The sequence below is a fragment of the Microcaecilia unicolor genome, chromosome 7 (assembly GCF_901765095.1).
Source record: "Microcaecilia unicolor chromosome 7, aMicUni1.1, whole genome shotgun sequence".
Taxonomy (NCBI): Eukaryota; Metazoa; Chordata; class Amphibia; order Gymnophiona; family Siphonopidae; genus Microcaecilia; species Microcaecilia unicolor.
The window spans coordinates 4,606,689-4,631,084 of NC_044037.1; the positions used below are offsets into that span (position 1 = coordinate 4,606,689).

At 43.9% G+C, this 24,396-nt stretch overlaps 1 protein-coding gene across 1 annotated transcript in view; it reads right to left on the bottom strand.

Annotated features, from left to right (window-relative positions):
- Window positions 1-24,396, bottom strand: part of FAM155B (family with sequence similarity 155 member B) — a 432,929-nt gene that overhangs the window by 189,375 nt on the left and 219,158 nt on the right.

Below are 24,396 nucleotides of genomic sequence, written 5' to 3' on the forward strand. Positions count from 1 at the left end.
AAATGCTCTCATAGTTTTTCCAATATACACAAGTCCACATGGACAAATCACTGCATAGACCACCTGTGTAGTCTTACAGTTGGAGTACTGCTTCAATTCATATCTCTCTCCTGTCATGGGGTGAATAAACCATTTAGTTTTCAAATTAACATTACAAAATGAGCAATTCAAACATGGAAAATGTCCCCACACTGGGTCATCTTTTATGAGTACAGGTAGAGTCGATGGTGCAAGACAATCCTTCAAATTCCTATTCCTTTTGAATGCTATTAATAATTCTTTATCAGAAAAGTTTGGAATACTCTGTATCAATGACCAATGCTTCCTAAATATTTTTAATTAAATCAGATGACATGTGGTCATAATATAACGTACATACAATCTTATCTTCTTTTTTCTTTTTCAAATCAATAGTAGTATGGAGGAGATCATTTCTTTGTTTCTGTGACATTCTAAACAACCGTTCTTCAATGTATTTCCTTGGGTACCCTCTTTGTATAAATCTGTTAGCCATTACCTTCATTTGTTTTCTGCATTCGTCATTATTTGAACACAGTTTCTTTACTCTCAAAAACTGAGTATAGGGCAGGTTACGCTTCAGTGGATGGCTATGACAGCTACCATATTGTAACAATTTATTTCGGTCTGTGGGTTTTCTATATAATGTCTTCACAAATTTATCATATCTAAATTGAATTAATATATCTAAAAAAGGTATCTCCTTTCTGCTATAATTCATTTGAAACTTCAAATTTTTATCCCTTTTATTCAACCATTCAAAGAACCCTTTTAATAATGATTTCATCTCCTTCCCATATCACCAAAATGTCATCAATAAATCTCCTCCATACCATGATATGTCTATTATATGGATTCTGTCGTATATATTTCTCTTCAAAATGTGCCATATAAAGATTGGCTATGGAGGGGGCTACCGTTTCCCCCATAGCTGTCCCCTTCACCTGTTTATAATATTGGCCTTCAAAAACAAAAAAATGTTCTTTTAGGGCTAATGTAATCAATTGCATGATAAATTCGGTAGGTACTCTTCTAAACATAGTCCTATGAACCATAGGAAAGTTTGAAGAATAAAATAGTATGAATGTATGAATGACTGTTTTGGTTGTGTGGTGAGGATTATTAGTATATGATATTAACATGAGGATATTGTTTTGTACACAATAAGTTGAAATTTAAGTAAACTAAAAGCATAGAGAAATATATGATAACATTAGAGTGGTTACTAAAGGGTAAATATATTAATACGAGTGACCAGTATAGGAGTTGGAGCTCAGGATTTAGTATAATTTCATTGAATATGCATGAGAAATCTGCATATACTAGAAACCAGTATGTGGCGATTTCCTCCCTGTATACTGTATTCACTGTGGATATTCTGAACATCTGACGGGCTGTGGGGTTATCAGGACAGGTTGGGGCGCCCTGATCTAGATCTTCCACAATTCCAGGAATAACATGTATAGAATGTACATTTGGGAAGCTTGCCAGGTGCCCTTGGCCTGGATTGGCCGCTGTCGTGGACAGGATGCTGGGCTCGATGGACCCTTGGTCTTTTCCCAGTGAGGCATCACTTATGTACTTATATTATTTACATAGTTATCTGTCACTAGGCGCTGAGCATTTAGAGGAGCTTTTACGAAAGGGAATTAGAATCTGGGCTCAGCATGCCTTAATGCAGGACCTTCCCACACGCACAAGCATAGCCAGGTTGTGACATTGGGGGGGAGCAGCGCACGGACTGCACAGGCTTGATGGAGCATGTGAAAAATAGGCACCGGCACCATTGGAAGTCCATTTGGGGGAGCAGTCACTCTCCTTTCACCCCACCTATCTACACCACTACCCACAAACTAAGCCAAGATGCAACACGGAAGTATTTAGGGCTTTTTATTTTTTTCATTTTGCAGGTCCCACACTAATTTCTCCATTAGCGCACAGGACTTGTAAAAAATTAAGACGGAAGCACTTACCATCTTCTATTTAGGAGGTGGTAAGTCAGGGGAGGACACCTACAGTCATCGAGAGCCACAGCCCAGTCGGGTTTTCAAGATTTCCACAATGAATATGCATAAATTGGTTTGCATGTACTGCTTCCATTGTATGCAATCAATCTCATGCATACTCATTGTGGAAATCTTGTAAACCTGACTGGACTTTGGTCATTGAGGGCCATGGTTCCCACCCCTAGAAACGTAGAAACATGTCGGCAGATAAAGGCCATATGATCCATCCAGTCTGCCCATCCTCTGTAACCCCTAATTCTTCCTGTTCCTAAGTGATCCCACATGCTTATCCCATGCCTTTTTAAACTAGAACAGTTCTCGACTCCACCACCTCCACCGGGAGGCCATTCCACGCCTCCACCACCCTTTCTATGAAGTAATACTTCCTCAGGTTGCTCCTAAGCCTATTCCCTTTCAACTTTGTCGTATGCCCCCCTCATTCCAGAGCTCCCCTTCATTTGAAAAAGGCTCTCTTCCTGTACATAAATGCCCTTGAGGTATTTAAACATTTCTATCATGTCTCCTCTCTCCCTCCTCTTTTCCACCGTATACATGTTGAGGTTCATAAGCCTGTCCCTATAATTTTTGCATTCAAGACCGCTTACTAATTTCATAGCCGCCCTCTGGACTGACTCCATCCTGTTTATATCTTTCCATAGCTGCGGTCTCGAGAACTGCACGCAATACTCCAAATGAGGCCTCACCAGAGACTTATACAACGGCACTATCACCTCCTTTTTCCTGCTGGTCATGCCTCTCTTTATGCACCCAAGCATCCTTCTGGCTTTGGCCGTCGCTTTTTCTACCTGTTTGAAAGCTTTAAGGTCATCAGACACAATCAACCCCAAGTCCCGCCCTTCCTTCACACACTGAAGCACTACACCCCCTATACTGTACCATTCCCTCGGATTTTTGCGACCCAAGTGCATAACCCTGCATTTTTTGGGATTAAACCTTAGTTGCCAAATATCGGTCCATTCCTCTAGCTTCGCTAGGTCCTTCCTCATGTCATTCACACCCTCCAGGGTGTCCACCCTGTTGCAGAGTTTAGTATCATCCGCAAAGAGACAAACCTTACCAGACAGCCCTTCCACAATATTGGTCACAAAGACGTTAAAAAGAGCCGGTCCTAGGACCGATCCCTGCGGTACTCCACTGATGACCTCCTTTTCTTCAGAGCAAGCTCCATTTACCACCACCCTCTGTCTCCTATCATTCAACCAATTTTTTACCCACTCAGTTACTCTAGGTCCCACACCGAGGGCACTCAATTTATTTATCAGTCGCCTGTGCGGAACCGTGTCAAAGGCTTTGCTGAAATCCAAGTATACCACATCAAGCGCCCCTCCCACATCCAACTGTTTGGTCACCCAGTCGAAGAAGACAGTCAGATTCATCTGACACGACCTGCCACTACTGAAGCTATGCTGCCTTGGGTCCTTCATTCCTTGTAGTTCAAGAAATGTCACAGTCCTCCTCTTTAGAAGCGTTTCCATTAACTTACCACCGAGGTCAGACTGACAGGTCTGTAATTCCCTACCTCCTCCTTACTTCCACTCTTGTGCAAAGGAACCACATCCGCCCTTCTCCAGTCCACTGGGAGCACTCCAGTTTCTAAGGAAGCATTGAAGAGGTCCGTCAGCGGAGCCGACAGAACTTCTCCGAGTTCCTTAAGCACCCTCAGGTATATCTCATCAGGCCCCATCGCTCTGTCTACTTTTAGTTTGGTTAGCTCCTCACGAATACAGTCCTCTGTAAACGGGTCTTAGTCTACCATACATCCATCCCCTTTAGCCTTTGTTTTCTGCAGCCCTACCCCCGGTCTTTCATTCGTGAACACAGAGCTAAAATAATTGTTAAGCAGTTCAGCTTTATCCTTATCTTCCACATATTTCTCTCCCTCAGCTTTGAGCCTCACAATGCTATTATGGCACTTCCTCTTGTCACTTACATACCTGAAAAAGGTCTTATCCCCCAATTTTACCGTATTAGCTATCTTTTCCTCCATTTGCCGCTTTGCTTTCCTGATAGCTTTTTCAGCTTCTCTTCGCTTATTTAGGTATTCTGTCCTGTCTTCATCTTTCTGAGTCGTCTTATAACGTGCAAAGGCTAGCCTCCTTACCCTTATCTTTTCAGCTACTACATTTGAGTACCTGAGAGCCCTTCTTTTCCTCTTACTTTTATGTAATTTTCTAACATAAAGGTTAGTTGCCTTTAATATAGCTCCTTTCAGTCTTGCCATCCTTCAGCTGTTCCCGTCCCGCTAACTGTTCCTTGAGAAATTCCCCCATCTCGGCAAAGTTAGTTACCCCTGCACTAAGTGCTCCCACCTTAACTTCATGTTAGCCAGTTAGTGCATCCTAATGCAATGTGCTGCTTAACACATCCACAGCCATTCTCCATGTGTGACATGCCTCCTCCACGAAAATATGTTGAAAAATACTTAATGCGCTCTTAGCATGTGCTAACAGGCAAAATATGACAAAATGCTTTAAATCAGTTTACGGTACCTGCTTTTTACATGCATAAGCACACGTTAGTACTTAACACCCTTCAGAAAAGGGGCCCCTGCCTTGTGCAGTTTGATTCCCTGAGAGTTGTGTTGGAAACCAATCGGTTAGATTTTGCAAAGCTATTAAAACCTGCTTATTCCGATTGGAATTGGTGCGATTTGGGAGGATTCATTGGACTCTTTTTGGAAAGAATTTTGAAGATGTGAAGATGATGATTTTAGGATATTACTACTATTACTTATCATTTCTATAGTGTTACTAGATCTACGCAGTGCTGTAAACAAACACGGAAGAGACAGTCCCTGAACTAGAGAGTTTATAAGAATGTGTTAAGAGATTTAAAAAAAAATACTGGGGTTGATATTAGCAGGTCGGTCACTGATATTCAGTAGCAGTTAACCAGGCAGTGCTGCTGAATACTGGCTCAGACCCACATAATCCAACCCAGCCAGTGCCTGGGCAGTCCAGGGGCGGAGTGGGGAGGAGCCAACGTTTTTCCAAGCACGCCCATATTCCCATGCCAATGTACATATAGCTAAGCAGCCAGACTGGACTGCACAAAAGGCTGCCCTATATATTAAAAGCAAGAAGCCGGCAAAAGAATCGGTTGGGCCGCTGGATGACTGAGGGGTAAAAGGGGCGATCAAGGAAGACAAAGACGTAGCGGAGAGATTGAATGAATTCTTTGCTTCGGTCTTCACCGAGGAAGATTTGGGTGGGATACTGGTGTCGGAAATGGTATTTCAAGCGGACGAGTAGGAGAAACTTACTGACTTCACGGTAAACCTGGAGGACGTAATGGGGCAGTTCAGCAAACTGAAGAGTAGCAAATCTCCTGGACCAAATGGTATTCATTCGAGAGTACTGATAGAAATGAGCAATTTATCCTTAAAATCGAGTGTGGTACCGGAAGATTGGAGGGTGGCCAATGTAACGCCCATTTTTTAAAAAGGTTCCAGGGGAGATCCGGGAAATTGTAGACCGGTGAGTCTGACGTCGGTGCCGGGGAAAATGGTAGAGGCTATTATCAAAAACAAAATTACAGAGCACATCCGAGGACATGGATTACTGAGACTGAGTCAGCACGGCTTTTGTGTGGGGAAATCTTGCCTGACCAATTTACTTCAATTCTTTGAAGGAGTAAACAAACATGTGGACAAAGGGGAGCCGGTTGATATTGTGTATCTGGATTTTCAAAAGGCGTTTGACAAGGTACCTCATGAAAGGCTACAGAGGAAATTGGAGGGTCATGGGATAGGAGGAAAAGTCCTATTGTGGATTAAAAACTGGTTGAAGGATAGGAAACAGAGAGTGGGGTTAAATGGGCAGTATTCACAATGGAGAAGGGTAGTTAGTGGGGTTCCTCAGGGGTCTGTGCTAGGACCGCTGCTTTTTAATATATTTATAAATGATTTAGAGATGGGAGTAACTAGCGAGGTAATTAAATTTGCTGATGACACAAAGTTATTCAAAGTCGTTAACTCGCGACAGGATTGTGAAAAATTACAGAAGGACCTTACGAGACTGGGAGACTGGGCGGCTAGATGGCAGATGACATTTAATGTGAGCAAGTGCAAGGTGATGCATGTGGGAAAAAAGAACCCAAATTATAGCTACGTCATGCAAGGTTCCACGTTAGGAGTTACGGACCAAGAAAGGGGTGTCGTCATCGATAATACCTGAAACCTTCTGCTCAGTGTGCTGCTGCGGCTCGGAAAGCGAATAGAATGTTGGGTATTATTAGGAAAGGTATGGAAAACAGGTGTGAGGATGTTACAATGCCGTTATATCACTCCATGGTGCGACCGCACCTTGAGTATTGTGTTCAATTCTGGTCGCCGCATCTCAAGAAAGATATAGTGGAACTGGAAAAGGTGCAGCGAAGGACGACTAAAATGATAGCGGGGATGGGACGACTTCCCTAAGAAGAAAGACTAAGGAGGCTAGGGCTTTTCAGCTTGGAGAAGAGACGGCTGAGGGGAGACATGATAGAGGTATATAAAATAATGAGTGGAGTGGAATAGGATGTGAAGCGTCTGTTCACACTTTCCAAAAATACTAGGACTAGGGGGCATGCGATGAAACTACAGTGTAGTAAATTTAAAACAAAGTGGAGAAAATATTTCTTTACCCAACGCGTAATTAAACTCTGGAATTTGTTGCCGGAGAACGTGGTGAAGGCGGTTAGCTTGGCAGAGTTTAAAAAGGGGTTAGACAGTTTCCTAATGGACAAGTCCATAAACCGCTACTAAATGGACTTGGGAAAAATCCACAATTCCAGGAATAACATGTATAGAATGTTTGTACGTTTGGGAAGCTTGCCAGGTGCCCTTGGCCTGGATTGGCCGCTGTCGGGTCAGGATGCTGGGCTCGATGGACCCATGGTCTTTTCCCAGTGTGGCATTACTTATGTACTTATGTACGTACCTTTTGCCATGTAGAAATGTAAACGTTGGCACTGAATATTGGGTGGAACCTGTATAATTTCTGGTTATTGACCTGATCTCCCCACTCAGCTCCCTCAACCCTACAATGGTTCCAATACTTCTGACTCTTCAACCCATTCTCCTCCCCCAATCTGATCACTCCGATTATCTTATATTCCCTGGATCCATATACTCCCAATAAGTCCCTCCCTCGAATCATCCCTGCACCCCCTTTTAACCCTGTGCTTACTGGAGGTGATCTCTGGTATTTAATGGGATGGGGTAGGAGTGCTTATCCTCTGCTCCTGCCTGGCTGGCTCAAGCTTCCAAAATGGTGACACTTTGCCCTTATATGGAAGGCTGACCCCACCTAACGATAGTACTATGAGAATATTGGTAGGGGTTATTGTGGCCATTTTGGAACCGTGAGCTGGACAGAGAAGAGTAAAAGGGGGCCGCTTCCACCTCAGTCCACTAGACACCAGAGATCATCTAGGAGTAAGTCCTAGGGATGGGTGAGGGGTGCAGAGGATGTTGGGTTTTGCACATTTAGGTGGAACTTGGTGGATTTGGGGGAAGGAATTATCATGGGAATTATGAATCCGGGGTGATTGGTGGATTGTAGAGAGATCAGAGGTATCAGACTGGGGTGATCAGAGTAGAAGACTAAAATGCAAGATTGGGGAGATTGGAAAGGGGGATTTGGAGGGATCAAGGGAATGCAATGGGGGAGGGGAATCCAACTGACAGATTCCCTTATGCTGGACCTGGCTGATATTCAGCTGGGACCCATTTAAGTGTATTATGTGGGTCCTGCTGAATTTTGGCCAGGACCCACATAAATACCGACAGTCAGCTCCTGGCTGCTCATGTTTGGGTATTCAGTGCCAGTCCTCACAGGGGCCAGCGTTGAGCAGCCTGGTTTAATTTAGCCGGCAAGGATTGGTCATTAACCACTGCTAGCTGAATATCAGGGGGATTGTGTTTATATTGCTGTGGTCAGTGAGTGGCATTAATATAGTATTTAATAATGTAACTCACTCAGCCTTTCATTGACTGTGTATGTAATTACATTTTAGTAAATAAAATGAATAAGTAAATAAACAGGAGGAGAAGACAAGGAAAGTAGGAGAGAGAGAGAGAGACTGGAGCCAGCTCAATTAGAAAAATGAAAGGCCCAGACAACCAAATTATTTTCAATATTTAGGGATTAGATGATTACAGTTTAGGAATTTCTTCTTCTCCTTTTGCATTTCTGTTTCTGTTTTCCAGTGTTGTACTTCTCAATCAATCTTTTGGGGTTTTGTACCTTAGGGCTTCTTTTACAAAGCCACACTAGTGATTCCCATGCAGCAAATGAGAGGAAACCCATAAGAACTGAATGGGCTTCCTCTCATTTGTCGCACCAAGAATCGGCAGAGCGGTTTTGTAAAAGAGGCCCTTAGCTTTTGTAAATGCATCCGGATCAGTGCAGCTTGTTCTGTTTTCTAGTAGGAGGTGTATTGAGATTCTAGGACACTGTAATATTTGCAGTGCTGCAGTTCAGCATCCCTCAGCAGGGCAACCTCCTGCATCCGGCTATCTCTGCAGCCCTGTCTATTACTACCAGAAGAGAATCTTATCAGACTCAACATATGGTTTCCGCTAAAGTGAGACAGAGGAAGAGTGCTCAGCTGACGCAGGTGACTCCTGCCCAATTGTAGGAGCAACCCTCCTTCTGACTATGCTCCATGCCTCCTGCCATTACATCTAGGAAGCAAAATTCAATTTTTCCTGTTAGTGTAAAAAAGTATCACCAGAGTCCTTTCCATTGTCAAGGAGGGACGTCGTCTGATTCATCAGCCATCTTCTGGACTGACCACTTCTGAAAAACCTCCTTCTAACCACCTAAATTTATTGCAGGAGAGAATCCACCTACTTCTCCAAGCCAAAGCCATAGTACCTGCCCAACCACAGGAAAAGAATTGAGGGTTCTATTTGAGGTACTTCCTAATTCCAAAAAACACAGGAGGTTAATGGCCAGTTCTTGACCTCAAGAAACCTCAACTGCTACTTTTTCAAAGAGAAGTTCAAAATGACCACATATATTTACACATATTCAAATCGTCCTTCTTTTAAGAAGTACCTTAAATTTATTCTTCAGTCTAGTCATTTCCAGTATCAAATTGTTCCTTTCAGCCTTTCATTGACTTCCAGGCTTGTTTTCAAAGTGCTTTGAGGTGGTAGTGATGAACCAAGGCTGCTTAGTATTTCCTTACCTGGATGACTAGCTCCTAATGGGCCATTTGAAGTCACAATCTTTGAGTCTTCTGGAGAAGACAATCGCTCTTTTATAGTCCTTTTTCTTCATCCAGCCAGTGTTATTTCTTTCATAGTAGTTATTTTGGATACCATCCAATCCAGAGTATTTCTCCCATGTTCAAGCCATACAATCAGTGCCCCGAGTTTATTTACGGATGCTCAGGTTGTTCATGTGGTTCCCTTAGATCACCTGAAAATGCCTCAGTGGGATTTCAAATTTCAGTGGAGTCAATGATCCCAGCCTCTCCCCACTATTTTGTATCCACCTTCTTGGCTTTGTCTGCTGTTATGATGGTAGATTTACAAATCTAATTCACAGTGTGAATTCCATTTGCACTAGGGCTCTAGGGATGATCTGGGAAACTACTTACCACTAAATCTGATGTCAGTACTGAGCAAAATAGTAGAAAGTATTATAAAGAACAAAAGGACTGAACATATAGACATGGTTCAATGGGAGACAGCCAACATGAATTAGCCAGGGAAGTCTTGCCTCACCAGTCTCCTTAATTTTTTTAAAGATGTGAATAAATATTTGGATAAAGGTGAGCCAGTTGTGTGTATCGAGATTTTCAGAAACCTATTGACAGAGTCCTTTAAGAGAGACTCCTGAGAGCACTGTGAGGCTGCCACAAGAGGTCACAGCAGCCATTTTGCTGTTGCAGCCACTAGAGGCAAGAGTGAGTGGGCTTTGATCCTGCCCTTATGGCCCCCCACTGGACCACCAGTTAGGCCCAGAGGTGGGGGGTGGGGTTTTCTTCCTTGGCAGGGGAGGGGATCTGTAGGATAATGGCTGTTTCAAGTAGGTAGGATGTTCCGGGTGGGGGGGGGGGGGGGGGGAATAAAAAGGCTGCTGTCTTTAAAACGTTATGCAGGTCTTGGCCGGCAACTGTCTTTATGTGGGTCCCAGCTGAATATCATCAGGGACCCGCATAAGCTCTGATGGCCAGCCCCGCTTAAATTAGCACCAGATACTCAGTGCTGGTCTCTGGACCTAGTTCAGCATAGAATATCCGGGGCTAATTTAGCCGATGGTCAGTGTTTACAAAAACGCTGACCACCAGTGGCTAAATATTGGCCTGTAGATGTCTTTATCATTCTCTGGCCACTAAGGTGGATAAGTTTTTGGAAGTGTCAGCTTCTGGCCATGCTCTAGGTACATGGAACGAGGAAACTACGAATGCCTATGGTAGGAGATTAGATGCATCTGAGAATGCTGTAGAAGATACGAAAACCTGACAGATTATGTTAATTAAAGATAAGAACTTGGTGCATCAAAATTTGGAGATGATTGAAAATAATGATAGATGTTTAAATTTGAGATTTATAAAATTTGCCAGAATCCCGTTTGGTATACGCCATAGACATGGTGAACAGATATTAACGGGGGATGTGAGACAAATCCCCCTTTTTAGCATAATTACAACAAATAACCAAACACTTATTTAGTTAACAAATATTTATTGGTATAAAACATATGGCTGCAGCTTCATTTTATATGTGGTTAACAAGATGTTACCCGAGCAATAAAGCATTAACACACAAATCAAATACCTTGCCCCACCAAAACAGCAAAATAAGTACACCTAGACCTCCAGGTCTGAGCTGAGCAAAATAAGTAGACCTGGACCTTCAGGTCTGAGCTTGAGAGCATAGGCCCAACATTGACCACTTGGTGAATGTTAAAGCCTACTTCAAAGGGTCTCCTTTGAATATGCTTCTAGCTCGGGTACCACCCCCCCTCCCCCCGTGCTGCGACAATCAACTAGCCTTTGTATATAATGAACCTAACTAGGCCCTACTTTAAACAGGTCTAGAGGCCTGAAGCTGTCAGCCAGACCTAAAAATCATGTCTGTGTGACCCAGAGGCTCATGAGCTCTTGTGACAGGCTTGCTGACAGAAGAACATGAAGCAATTTTCCATGCAAGGTGTTTACTAAAGACTGTGGTTAGGGGCTTTTTGCAGATATAATGACTGGAACATAGATATATGGTTGCTGGCGAAATGGACCATGCTACTGGAACACAGATAAATGATGGCTGGTGAAATGGAACATGCTAATCAGTATGATATTGCTTTAGCCCTTACCAATAATCTTGATTAGTGTGGTCTGAACTAATAATTATCTACATTGCGGTCGAAGATAATGATAATGAACTGTTTGAGCTGTGTAATCATAGAAGAGTATAAAATATGACAGATGACAAGACTGAATTGGAGAAGTACTCAGAGAAAGCACCTATATGCAGCTTTGTTTGTAACTCTCTAAGTTGGGCAGACTGGATGGACCGTGCAGGTCTTTTTCTGCCGTCATCTACTATGTTACTATGAGAAAAGAACTGTAGTCTATTTTCTTGCTCGGTAAGTAATAAAGAATATTTTCTCATCTTTGAGTGGCCTTCACTTCTTCTCTCCCTAACTGTATGAGTGTGTGGAACATTCTATTGGGTTGGGGAGGGCAGAAGAATTAACACCTTCCACTCTCAGGTGGCCAAACAAGATGCCTCCAAGGAGCAGGAAGGATCGTGCTCAGTGGAGGCTGCCCTCTTTTATGCCTTCCCATCCATTTCATATGTGGCTCTTGAGGAAGAATTCCCATTAGTGGGTTTTCTTCTCACCAGCCACATTTAAAAAATGCTTCAAATGAGAAGCGCTTGCAGAATTCACGTCCTGTTCCCTTGTTTCCCCCTTCTCCCCTGAGCGAACTCTTGTGTGCACGGTCTGGGTGAGCAAGGCCTCACCTGAGACCTGCTATTTGCCTTTGACGCCCAGGCTGACACCAAAAGGGAGGGAAGTTCCTCACCCCCCCCCCCCCAGTTACCATAGTATCCAAACTAGCTGTTCACTCTTGTTGATTTCTAAGAGGTCCTTCAGGTTTCTCAAGATCCTATGTTTTCACCCTTAGCTAAGTCTATTTATATAGATACAAGATATTTTGGAGATTTAAGAGATCAGGGGATGAATGATGGAACTTTAGCTTTCTGGACAATTCTCAATCCATGTTTGTTATTAAAGCTACCTTCATACTGTATTTATGTTCCTGCAATGAGTCGGTGTTCTTTTATGATTTGAAAATAATGGTTTTTCCAGTCGGTTTGGGCAGTCAGTGCTACAGAATCTGTTTGGGGTTTAGAATCCAACTCTACCCCCCTAGACCCATTTTGATTCTGTTCCAGGCTGCACTCCCAGTTAGTTGTTTATGGTTTCAGGTCAATCTATATTATGTCCTCACCGTTGCGAGGCCCAATTGACCAATGTTCATTGTTTTGAGTGAGTCTGGGTGCTAGGGATACCCCACATGTGAGAACAAGCAGCCTGCTTGTCCTCAGAGAAAGCGAAGATACATACCTGTACCAAGTATTCTCTGAGGACAGCAGGCTGATTGTTCTCACAAACCCGCCCTCCTCCCCTTTGGAGTTGTTGTTCTCTTTGTTTTATGCTTTTTGATTAAACTAAGGAACCACGCTCGCATGGCGAGCGGGAAGTCGTTCGTGCATGTGCGGCCCACGCTGCTTGCGCGATGGATCTCTCTAAAAACTTTGTTTTATTTTGCTTGCAAAATCTTCCGATTCCTGGGTCGCCGCGGACGTCGACCCACATGTGAGAACAATCAGCAATCAACAATCAGCAATCAACAATCAACAATCAACAATCAGAGAATACCTACTACAGGTATGTATCTTCACTTTTTTTGACATGGATATCCCACATTATCCCAAGCAAACTTGGGTTCTATGTGGCTTTCACTTGAAAATACAGTGAGAGAGAATAATAGAATTCAGTAACATCATGGGAGCAAATAGATAGATGTGTCTGAATCATTTAACAACGTTGAGATTAGCATTATATTTCCAACTGGGCATTTAAAAGTCTGTCATTTAATAATGCCACATGTTCAGAAATCATAGCATAAGTATAGGCAGTTACCTGATGCCAAGATCCACCTTGGGGGTCTGCTCTCGAGAAAAAGATCTAGGTGTCGTTGAAGATAATACGCCAAAATCGTCTGCTCAATGTGTGGCAGTGGCCAAAAAAGCAAACAGGATACTAGGAATTATTAGGAAAGGGATGGTGAATAAGACTGAAAATACTATAATACCTCTATATCGCTCCATGGTGCGACCTCACCTTGAGTACTGTGTTCAGTTCTGGTCGCCATATCTCAAAAAAGATATAGCAGATTTAGAAAAGGTTCAAAGAAGAGCGACCAAAATGATTAAGTGGATGGAACTCCTCTCGTATGAGGAAAGGCTAAAGTAGTTAGGGCTGTTCAACTTGGAAAAGAGATGCATGAGGGGAGATATGATTGAGGTCTACAAAATCCTGAGTGGTGTAGAATGAGTTTAAGTAAACTGATTTTTTACTCATTCCAAAAGTACAAAGACTAGGGGACACTCAAGGAAGTTAAATGGAAATACTTTAACAAAAATAGGAGGAAATATTTTTTTCATTCAGTGAATATTTAAGTTCTTGAACTCTTTGCCAGAGGATGTGGTAATGGCGGTTAGCTTATCTGGGTTTAAAAAAGGTTTGGACAAGTTCCTGGAGGAAAAGTTCATAGTTTGCTATTCAGACAGACATGGAGAGGCAGCTGCTTGCCCCAGGACTGATAGCAAGGAATGTTGCTAATAATTGGGTTTCTGCCAGGTACTTGTGACTTGGCTTGGCCACTGTTTGCAAATAGGATACTGGACTAGATGGACCATTAGCCTGACCCAGTTTGGCTACTCTTATGTTCTTATCCAAACATTGTTACACACACACAGGTCTGTCAACAGGTCACCTAGCCTGGTCTAGAGTGATTTGCAGCCTTGTTCCAGTCCTATTTCAATCCATGCCTTGAGCCATGATCTAGCCAGTGCCTTTAGCCTTGTTCCAGTCCGTGCCTTTAGCCTTGTTTAATTCCTGTTCCTGTTTGTGGCTTTATCCTGGTTTCAGCTACTCCCTGGCCTCGACTCCGTCAGGCCAGCCCCAAAGGTCTCTCTTAAGAGCCATTCTCTGCCCTGACTTGTCGGGGTGCCCTCAAGGACTCTTTTAAGAGTCACTCTCTGGTGTGGAGTTTGTCAGCCGTGAGTCGTCTGCCACCAGCTGGGACCCGCCTAGCCTTTGGGTTGGGTAAGCAGCGTCATCCTGGTTGTGACCCAAGGGTTCAACTAACCTGAGCCGAGACAGACAAGCTGCTATATTCTGAAAAATGTGACAGTGCTTAAGTGTTGCCTTTGGTAAACCAACAGATTGTGCTGTGGTTGTGCAGTTTAGATATTTATACAACAGTCTTATGACAACTTACTGTTGAATCTGATAATTTTTTGTAATATGTATAGTCTTTTGTAATACTTTATTTGATTGTACTATTTTTTAACTCGATTGTTCTCCATTTAGAACTTGCTAGTAAAGCGAATTATAAATGACAAAGTTAAATGAAATTAAAAATCATTGGGAGAGGCAATGCATTCCATATTGACACCGCCTGATATAAAAATGTTCATAAGATTTAATCTTATTGACAGCTGGAAAACTTAGCTTCATCCGATTCCAAAGCCGTCGAATAGTATCTCTGGAACAGTGATGTAGGAGGATTATCATATACTGGGGAGATACCCCATAAATAACCTTAAATACCATCATACATATCTTAAATTTGATCTCTCTTGGGTTGTCATTTAGTAAAAATGACCCTACGCCTGGAATAAACTTCCTGAGCCCCTACGTCTTGCCCCATCCTTGGCCACCTTTAAATCTAGACTGAAAGCCCACCTCTTTAACATTGCTTTTGACTCGTAACCACTTGTAACCACTCGCCTCCACCTACCCTCCTCTCTTCCTTCCCGTTCACATTAATTGATTTGATTTGCTTACTTTATTTATTTTTTGTCTATTAGATTGTAAGCTCTTTGAGCAGGGACTGTCTTTCTTCTATGTTTGTGCAGCGCTGCGTATGCCTTGTAGCGCTATAGAAATGCTAAATAGTAGTAGTAGTAGTAGTAGGAAGGGGTTTAGAAATATTTTAAATAAATAAAGAAAAAAAATTAGACAAGAAATTCAGAGCCTGCTTTACTAATGTTTTATAAATAAGGTCCCACCCTTTAAACCTAGAAGGACCCAATATTATTCTGGGGGGGGGGGGGGGGGGGGGGTGTCTACCAATCAAGTAAGGCAGAAATTACTTTTAATACTCTTCCAGCAATCACTACTGTGCTCAACTGCTTTAACAGAAATTGTGATTGACCGTGTCAAAAGCCGTCAATAGGCTGATCAATACTAATAGTGAATTTCCCTTCCTATCCATCTACCTAGAAATCTTAAGTAATGACACCAAAACTATGTCTGTTCCATCTAAAACAATCCATCAAATAGCAGAGATTCACCAGAGGCTCTATGACCACCTTCTTGATAATATTTCTCAAAATAGAGCAAATTGGACTCTGATCTACAGTTTGCTTTTATCTTGGGGTCCAAATTAATGATTTGATCACTGTTTGCTTCAATGCTCCAGGAACAAGCCTTCCTCTAGTGGCACATTCAAAAGATATCATTCTCTTCAACACAACAGCCAGTGAAACTTTAGTTAAAAGAATGGGGATGCAATGTTTTCATTACAACACATCATTAACAGGTTTGAATTGTTTCCTGTCACCCTGATGACCCCCTTCCCTTCCATTCACTAGCAGTATGTTACCAGACATACTAGTCATCGTATCCTGAGGTACCCCGACTTTTACAAATCTATAGGCATTCTCTGGTACAACTGCTCCTGCTGAACACGATTTCTTACTAATTTGCATAATTTTCTAACAAAAATACTCATTGAAATCCTCACATAAATATTGAGTCAGCTCTGACAAGTTACATTCTGCTTTAGGTAGAGTAAGATTTTTTTTTTTTTTTTTTAGCAGCACAAACAGCTCATTTGGTTTATTTATGTTCCCTGCTGTCATCTGTGACCAAAATCCAAAATAACCTTTGGTTTCCTTAATAGCTTTAGCATAATATGCAGCCATCTTGTTATAATCGACATATCAACATTACTTTCTACCATCTTAATTGTCCTCTTTCAACTTGCTTTTTGTTTGTTTCTTTAACTCATCTGAAAACTAGGGTACTGTTTTTTCCACTGGAATGCAAGTTTCCTCCAATGCTTTCTTCATCTCCACATTTTACAGACCCACTAATTCCGGGACATCCCTGCCCATGACTGGTGTGGTTCCCAGAACTTTCTGAAACTCATTAAGCATCATTTTAAAAGGGATATGGCTCTGACATTTCTTAGTAGGTCAAGGTGAGTTCAGGTACACTACGTATTTCCTCTTCCCAGAGGTCTTGCTATCTGTCTGTACCTGAGGCAATGAAGAGTTAAGTGACTTGACCAAGATCACAAACAGTGGATTTGAACCTTGCTTCCCTAGTTTGCTGCCTACTGCTCAAACCATTAAGCTACTCCTCCACTCCTTATTTCTTTATTATTTATATTATTATGAGGTGGCCAGTTCAAATTCCTCTCCTTCTCCTTGTGATCTTGGGAAAGTCACTTAACCCTCCATTGCCTCAGGTACAAAATTAGATTGTGAGCCCTCCAGGGACAGGGAAATACCCAATGTACCTGAATGTAACTCACTTTGAGCAAGTACTGAAAAAGGTGTGAGCAAAATCCAAATAAATAAATAAATATTTCAGGCACATCTCCAGTGTAGATTGGCATAGAAAAGGGGCCCATTGACATATGGTGATGTTCACAATATACAAATTGCTGAGGTATGGTAGGGGTGGGGAGCGGGAGTGGTTTGAGTGGACCTAGCAATAGCATATCGCATATCGACAATAACCTTAGATTGTGAGCCCATTAGGGACAGAAAAAGTACCTGCAAAAATAGTATATGTAAACTGTTTTGACTGTAGCTACAGAAAAGTGGTATATCAAGTGTGGAATAAATGAAAAGAAATGAAATACCCCATCCACACTGTCTAGTTTTCTTTGGGTCATTGATAAATTACCCCTGAACCTGGCATGAATAAGTGCCTGCTCTAAGGGGCAGGTGTCATTGCCAAGGCCCGGCCTCCATAACTCCCCAAATCACCTCCGCCTTGCAGCATCAGAACCCCAGTTCTCCTCCTGTGACATCAGAAGCCTCCATTCCCCCCAGTCCCGTCCATGGCTCTTACTGGAGGGTTCCAAATGGTGTAATGGGAACCGGGGGTGGGATCAGGGGGGATGGGGGCTTCTGATGTCACAGGAGAACTGGGTTCTGATGCCAAAGGGGTAGGATCAGGAGTAGAGGATCTGAAGGGGAAGGCCCTCAGGGGGTTCCTAGTTTCTGTTCTTCTTTCTTTGCTCCTTGGGGGAAAGGATGTTTTTTTTGGGGGGAAGGGGATGCTTTGGGGTTTGTGGGAAAAGAGGCATGGGGAATGGTGCTACACGAGTATCGATTCAGAGACCAGCTCACACGCATGTTGTAGGGACTGTTGTACCTGCTTTCCTCACATGCAGCTTTTTTAAATCTCTGCTCCCAATGGACATGGGGGATTCACACACATGCACCTAGTTTATAAAATGCCGAGCCTCCTGTAAAATACTGTGGGAAATCTTCACAGCTTAATTCTCCTCTCCATGAGACATTAAGCACTTGCTACCTAGATAAGTCCCGCGGAGACAGATGTTTCATGACTATCTGGATAGTGCTGCAGTAGATCTTTACAGACCACTGTGGCACTATCTGTCCAGGGGTGGAGCTGAGCAGACACCAGGGTTATCCAGGGAGTGGAAACTCTCAGCACTACCACCAGGTAACTATTTGGCTAGCAGTGGTCAGAAAGAAAGCTGTCCCAAGCGTATACAGATAAACCATCCAGATAACAGCCAAATACTGCCATTAGTTATCCGGACAGAGCCACAAACTCACCACAGTATCCAGATATTCAGTAGCAGCCAGAGCCAGCCCTGCCACTAGACAGAGTGAAGTTTCTATCACTTAACTTAATACAACAGTCTAAGCATCCACCTGGGACAACAGCATTTAAGGGGTGGTGGCACAGCAGGAGAGCAGCATTTCCTCCCCTCCTTCCCCTGCTACCATGTCCAGCTTTGCTCCTCCTCCTCCTCCTGCTACTGTTGCACCAGTTCCAGGGCCGCTTCGAAGGTTCTCCTTGCTGGTATGGGAGGCCGCTTGTGCTCAAGTGCTGCCACCTCCCACCCTTCCCCCTAGGGCCAATGTTAAACATTCAGGGGTCCAGGGCAGCAACTAGGGAGGGTGCTCCAAAGCCCACCTGCAGCCTATGTCTCCTTCAGCTTGAAGCAGACTTGGGATCATCTGCCGCATGGGGGTCCAGGGCAGTTTCCTTGTTTTTCACTCCCTAACATCAGCCCTGCGCCCCCCAACAGAAGTTCTTCATCTGGGAGAGAGCAGGAAGCAGCAGAACTTGAGCCCATGCATCTTCTCCAAGGTCCACACCACAGAGGGTACTTTAGAAGATGTCCAGGAAGAGCGTGCTGGACACAGGAGCAAGGTAAAGAAGGTGAGATGAGATGTTAGACCCAGGAGGGAGGGAAGAGAAGATGCTGGACCCAAGCTGGGGTAAGGAGGGGAAGGAGAGATGAGATACTCAACTTGAGAGGGAGGGAAAAGAAGATGGTGGACCCAAGCGGGGGTAAAGAGGGGAAGGAGAGATGAGATACTGAACCTAGATGGGGGAGGGGAAGTGATGGCTACTATGAGCTGGGATTAGGGTGGGAGAGAGGAGATGCAAGTCTACAGGGGGTTGGGGCTTTCAGCTGTTCCTGGGGCTGAGGCACATGGATGAAGGTTTGCCTAGGGTGGCAGATACACTTGGGCTGGCCCTGGGCAGCCTTTGTCTGGATAATACAGACTCAATTTCAGGAGGTAAAATTATCTGAAACAATGTTTTTCTGGTCACAGAAAACGCCATCAGTGACGGCAATGTGGTTCATGAACAAATTGCTCTAATTTTCCAATCACTACTATTACTTCTTAAACTCCTGGCTTAGGCCCACCCAGCGGTGGTGCACAATTCACAGCCAGAATGGGGGAAGCAAGCTGGGCTCCTGCAGTCCTGCATCTTCCTCTCTGTCCCTTAATGAGCTTCTCTGTTTAAAAGGTTGAACGTAGCAGTAGCAGCAGCGATTACAATTATTCATTGCCTTTAAAAAATGTAGCAGATTAGTGAGGCAAGGTTTCTCTTGGTTGGATCCATGGTGACTGGGTCCCATTAAACCATGTTTGTCTATGTATTCAGTAATTTTGTTCTTTATAATATTCTCTACCATTTTGTCTGGTACTGACATCAGGCTGACTGGACTGTAATTTTCTGGATCACCGCTGGAACCCTTTTAAAAAATTGCCATTATGTTGGCCACCCTCAGGTAGTATAGATGATTTTAATGATAGGGTAAAGGGTCATAGATCTGATATACCACAAAACAGTTTATATTTATTATATGCAGGTTACCAGCATTTAATCATGAAGAAGTGAAATCTGTGTAGAGTGCCAGATTCAACTCTAGCCCCGTTGTTGGACCATGCAGGTCTTTATCTGTCAACATTTTCGATATTACAAATGACTAATAACAAATCTGCAATTTCATTTTGCATTTCTTTCAGTACCTATTGCATGAATGACATGGAGATAGTAAGCAAGCAAATGTCCTTCAAGCATTTCATTAGGGGTGTCCTGAAAACCTGACCTGCTGGTGGCCCTCAAGTACTAGGAGTGAAGACTCAAAGCCTAATGAGTGGCAAATAAAGTTAAAAAATTATTACGTTGATCTTGAAGGTGTTAAGAATCGGGATACCATTACCTATATTATCTTTATGTAACCTGGTCTCTCCACACAGTTCAGGGCACCACCTAGCTCTTCAGGTCAGTACTCAAAACCTGGGTCACTACAAACATTTTAGTTTCTTACTGCTGAGCTGGGTGCAGGCTGGGGCCAGGCCTGATCCTGGTAGGCCGTAGGGGTTTTAAGCCACACTTTTACTCTTTTGTTCTTTATCTGTCTGGGAGCAAATAACTTTACTCTCACCACAAAGAAATACTCCAGTCCAGGTTTTCTGAAACAAACTTAAGCTTTTACTTGAATGCTTCATCCGCTCAGCTACCAGAAGCCAATGCAACATCGCTGCATAACTTGAAGCGTTAGTAAAACTATTCACTTTAAAAATTAATCTCATAGCGTTTTTTTTGTACAAGTTGAAGCTTTTTAAAATATTTAGAAAACAACCACAAATACAATACATTACAATAATCAAGATGGGGAAGTATCATCTGAACTAAAAGTGCAAATGCTTCCTCAGTAAAAAAAAAAAAAATTGTAACAACCTCAGTTGTCTTAACTTTAAAAATGACTATTTCCATAAATGTTTAACCTGAGGGCCATAAGATAATGAAGAGTCCTATCAAGTACAATCCTGTTGCAAATCTGAACAGAACGAGCAGTTCACAAATGCAAAAGGAAATGATGCAGTCACAGTGCAGATAGTCACACTAGGCAGAGACTGAGCACTCCACAGAACAGGCTTTCTTCCCAATTACCCTCAAGCCATGAGCAAGAGACCCTCCCATGGCTAGGGCCGCTGAGAGACACAACCAGGGCAAGACTGCCCCCCTCCCCCACCTAGGCCTGCCACCCCCTGCCCTTCCTCTTATCTTCCTGTGTCCGACTGCTCCTCCCTTGGTCTGTCGTCTCCTGCTCCTGTGTGCAGGGACCAGGATAATTGCATTAACGCGATAACCCAGGTTATTGCATTAATGCCATCATCCGGGTCCTGACACAGAGGAGCAGGTGGGAGACAGACCCAGAAGCAGGCAGGCAGGAAGAAGCTTGCCGGTGCTGCCCCCCCCCCTTGGAGGCTGGGCCTGGGACATTTTGCTCCCCCTGTTCCCCCTCTTGGCAACCCTGCCTGTGGCTCCCCATTTGGGACATGCAAACTTGGGTGCAGACCATGAGCTTCTGAGAGACAACAGCAGCAGATTTCCAGTTATCCAAAAGGCAGCACCATGGAACCCAGTTTTCTTTTGGGTCAATACTGAACAGGTGGCTGTCGATGATTTTATAAACACTGACCGCTGCCGGCTTAGACCCAGATATTCAGTACCAGGTCAAAGGTGGTACCCAGGAGTTGTGGGTCTGGACAATATTCAGTGCCTTACCTGCATAGCTAATTGGGCAAAAGTTGGGACTAAAATTCAAGCAGTCCTACTTGCCTGGTTAGCTGTGGAGCACCAGCACTGGATTTCATTGGTGCTCAGATTCCATCCCTGGACCACCCTGGAACCTGTGTGGCAGGATTTTTGAATATTTAGAAACATATTGTTTTGGGGTTTCTTTTTGTTTAGGGGCTTGCCTTCAGAAAACATTTAGCGAAACGCATGTTGGCATTCTGTCCCCTGAAACCTTCTGTTCAGATAAGTACAGTACCTTGCTTGTCAAGACTTTTTTGAAACGTTTCTATTTAAATTATAAAAATGGACCAATGAAGATAAAGGTGGAGTTTTCTATAAACTTCGGAGCATTGACTCCAAATGAATTATCGCCTCTGAAGGTCCAATAATACCTTTCTAAGGCCCAGATGCACTAAACCTTAACGACCCTTTAACGAAGAAATTTTCAACCGTAGCATGCATTAAAGGCCATTTTCCGACGACGCTAGCAGCTAACGAAAACGGAATACAAACGAGTAACTACCATTGAAATGTGGACAATTCGGGATGCACTAACCATACCGACGATTGCACCGAATCATTTACCGTGATAAATTTAACGTGAGGTCAGAGCTGTCGTTAAGGCCTGAGCTGTCATCTCCCCGCTTCCCCCTGCAGCATAAAAATCCAAGCTGGCATGTTTAAAAAAAAAGTGAGATAAACAACACAAACATGTGGCTCCCCGCTTCCCTCTGCATAAAATAGAAAATGAAAACAAAATCAAAAAAGGATTGGGAGGGGGCAAAGGCGCTCGTCAGGAGCGTCCTGTATGGACGGCCTTGCCTCCCCCCCAAGGTCCCCGCTGCTCCCCATTTCCCCTTGTATTAAATAAAAAATCAAAACAAAAATCAAAAGTTTAGCAGCCCCGGCCCCCCTCCCTTCCTCTCTCAATCTTTCTCCTTCTCCCACAGCTCCGCCTCCCGCCATACCCTGCCCCCCTGAGGTCGTCGCCGCCACTCCCCCCTCCACTGGACCCCCCCCTCCGCCTTACCGGGCCCGCGCAGCGCCTCTCACCTCTGTGTGAAGGCGCTGTACAGGCAGGAAGAACATCTGATCACCGCGAGTCTTCTTCAGAACTTCTCTCCTTCTTCCCTGATCTGGGCCCGCCCCCGTCTGACGGTGGAGGGGGGGAGTGGCGACGACGACCTTAGGGGGGCAGGGCAGGGGGGGGCGGAGGATGGCGGGAGGCGGAGCTGTGGGAGAAGGAGAAAGAGAGAGAGAGAGAGAGGAACAGAGGGGGGCCGGGGCTGCTAAACTTTTGATTTTTGTTTTGATTTTTTATTTAATACAGGGGGAAGCGGGGAGCAGCGGGGACCTCGGAGGGGGGCAAGGCCATCCATACAGGATGCTCCTGACGAGCGCCTTTGCCCCCTCCCGATCCTTTTTTGATTTTGTTTTCATTTTCTATTTTATGCAGAGGGAAGCGGGGAGCCACATGTTTGTGGTTTTTTTTGTTTGTTGTTTTGACGTTTGTGGCATGCGCAGAGCAGCCAGCATAACACTTGGCTGCTCTGCGCATGCTTTAGGGGCCGATTACTGACGGGGATTACACCAGTTTAATGAATCTGTAATGCACTGTACTTTACAATACCGCACCGAACATGTGCGACTTGTTTTTTTGGTGCATTCTTTGTTTTTTCAAATTCGGTAAGCACTTTTACGTTTTAGATTTTTTTACGTATGGTTGATGCATCTGGGTCTACGTGAATAGCTTATGAAGTATTATAACAGCAGTTCTTTGCTGTGATTTATTGTTATATCTGCTGTATTCATACATATTTTTGGCCTTTTTGTTTTACTTCTTGGACAGTGCCACAGTGCTCAGAAAGGATATTCAGTAGCACTGCCCGATTAAGTCCCACTCATACCCCCATCTTGAGCCACTTAGTGTGACTGAACCTTTGTTATCCAATGAAATCATTTTTTACTATTGAGGCCATTATTTTTAGTAAGAGGAAGTCACAGTGTAGTAAGTAACATAGTAACATAGTAACATAGTAGATGACGGCAGAAAAAGACCTGCACGGTCCATCTAGTCTGCCCACGATAAACTCATGTGTATACCTTACCTTGATTTGTACCTGTCTTTTTCAGGGCACAGACCGTATAAGTCTGTGCAGCAGTATTTCCCGCCTCCCAACCACCAGTCCCGCCTCCCATCACCGGCTCCGGCACAGACCCCGTATAAGTCTGCCCTCCCCCATCCTAGCCTCTCAACCGCCAACCCCTCTTCCCCCCGCCACCCAATTTCAGCTAAGCTTCTGTGGATCCATTCCTTCTGCACAGGATTCCTCTATGCCTGTCCCACGCATGCTTGAATTCCGTTACCGTTTTCATCTCCACCACCTCCCGCGGGAGGGCATTCCCACGGGAATGCCCTCCCGCGGGAGGTGGTGGAGATGAAAACGGTAAGGTTACAACCCTTCTAGAAAAAGAATAAAGTTAAGAGTTTCCGTTTGCTGCCCTGGACTAAAGACACCCATTTTTCATCTCACAAATTTGAGCCAAGCTATTAGACAAAAAGAATTTGTTTCTCTCATAAGCTAATGATGGCATCTTTTCAGTGGTGTGCTGGAGCAGGCTCTCACAGGCTCGCAAGAGCCGGTTGTTAAGTTTTTAAGAATTTTGGGAGCCGGTTGTTAAAGTAGGGCCCTCCATGGCTACTTTAACAACTGGCTCCCAAAATGTGGGCTTGGGTCCCCTGCTGAATTCTCTTTTACTTTTCTGGTGGGGATGCTGAGCCCTGCCAGCCAAGTAAATAGACTGCTGCTGCTCCCCACTCCTTGTTTCCAGCTCTGAGCAGCAGGCTGGGACTTCTCGAGCATGTGAGAGAAGTTCCAGCATGCTGCTCAGAGCAAGATGTTGGGAGTGGTGGCAGTCCATTTATTGGCTGCCAGCAAAGGTATGCCTAGCGTGCC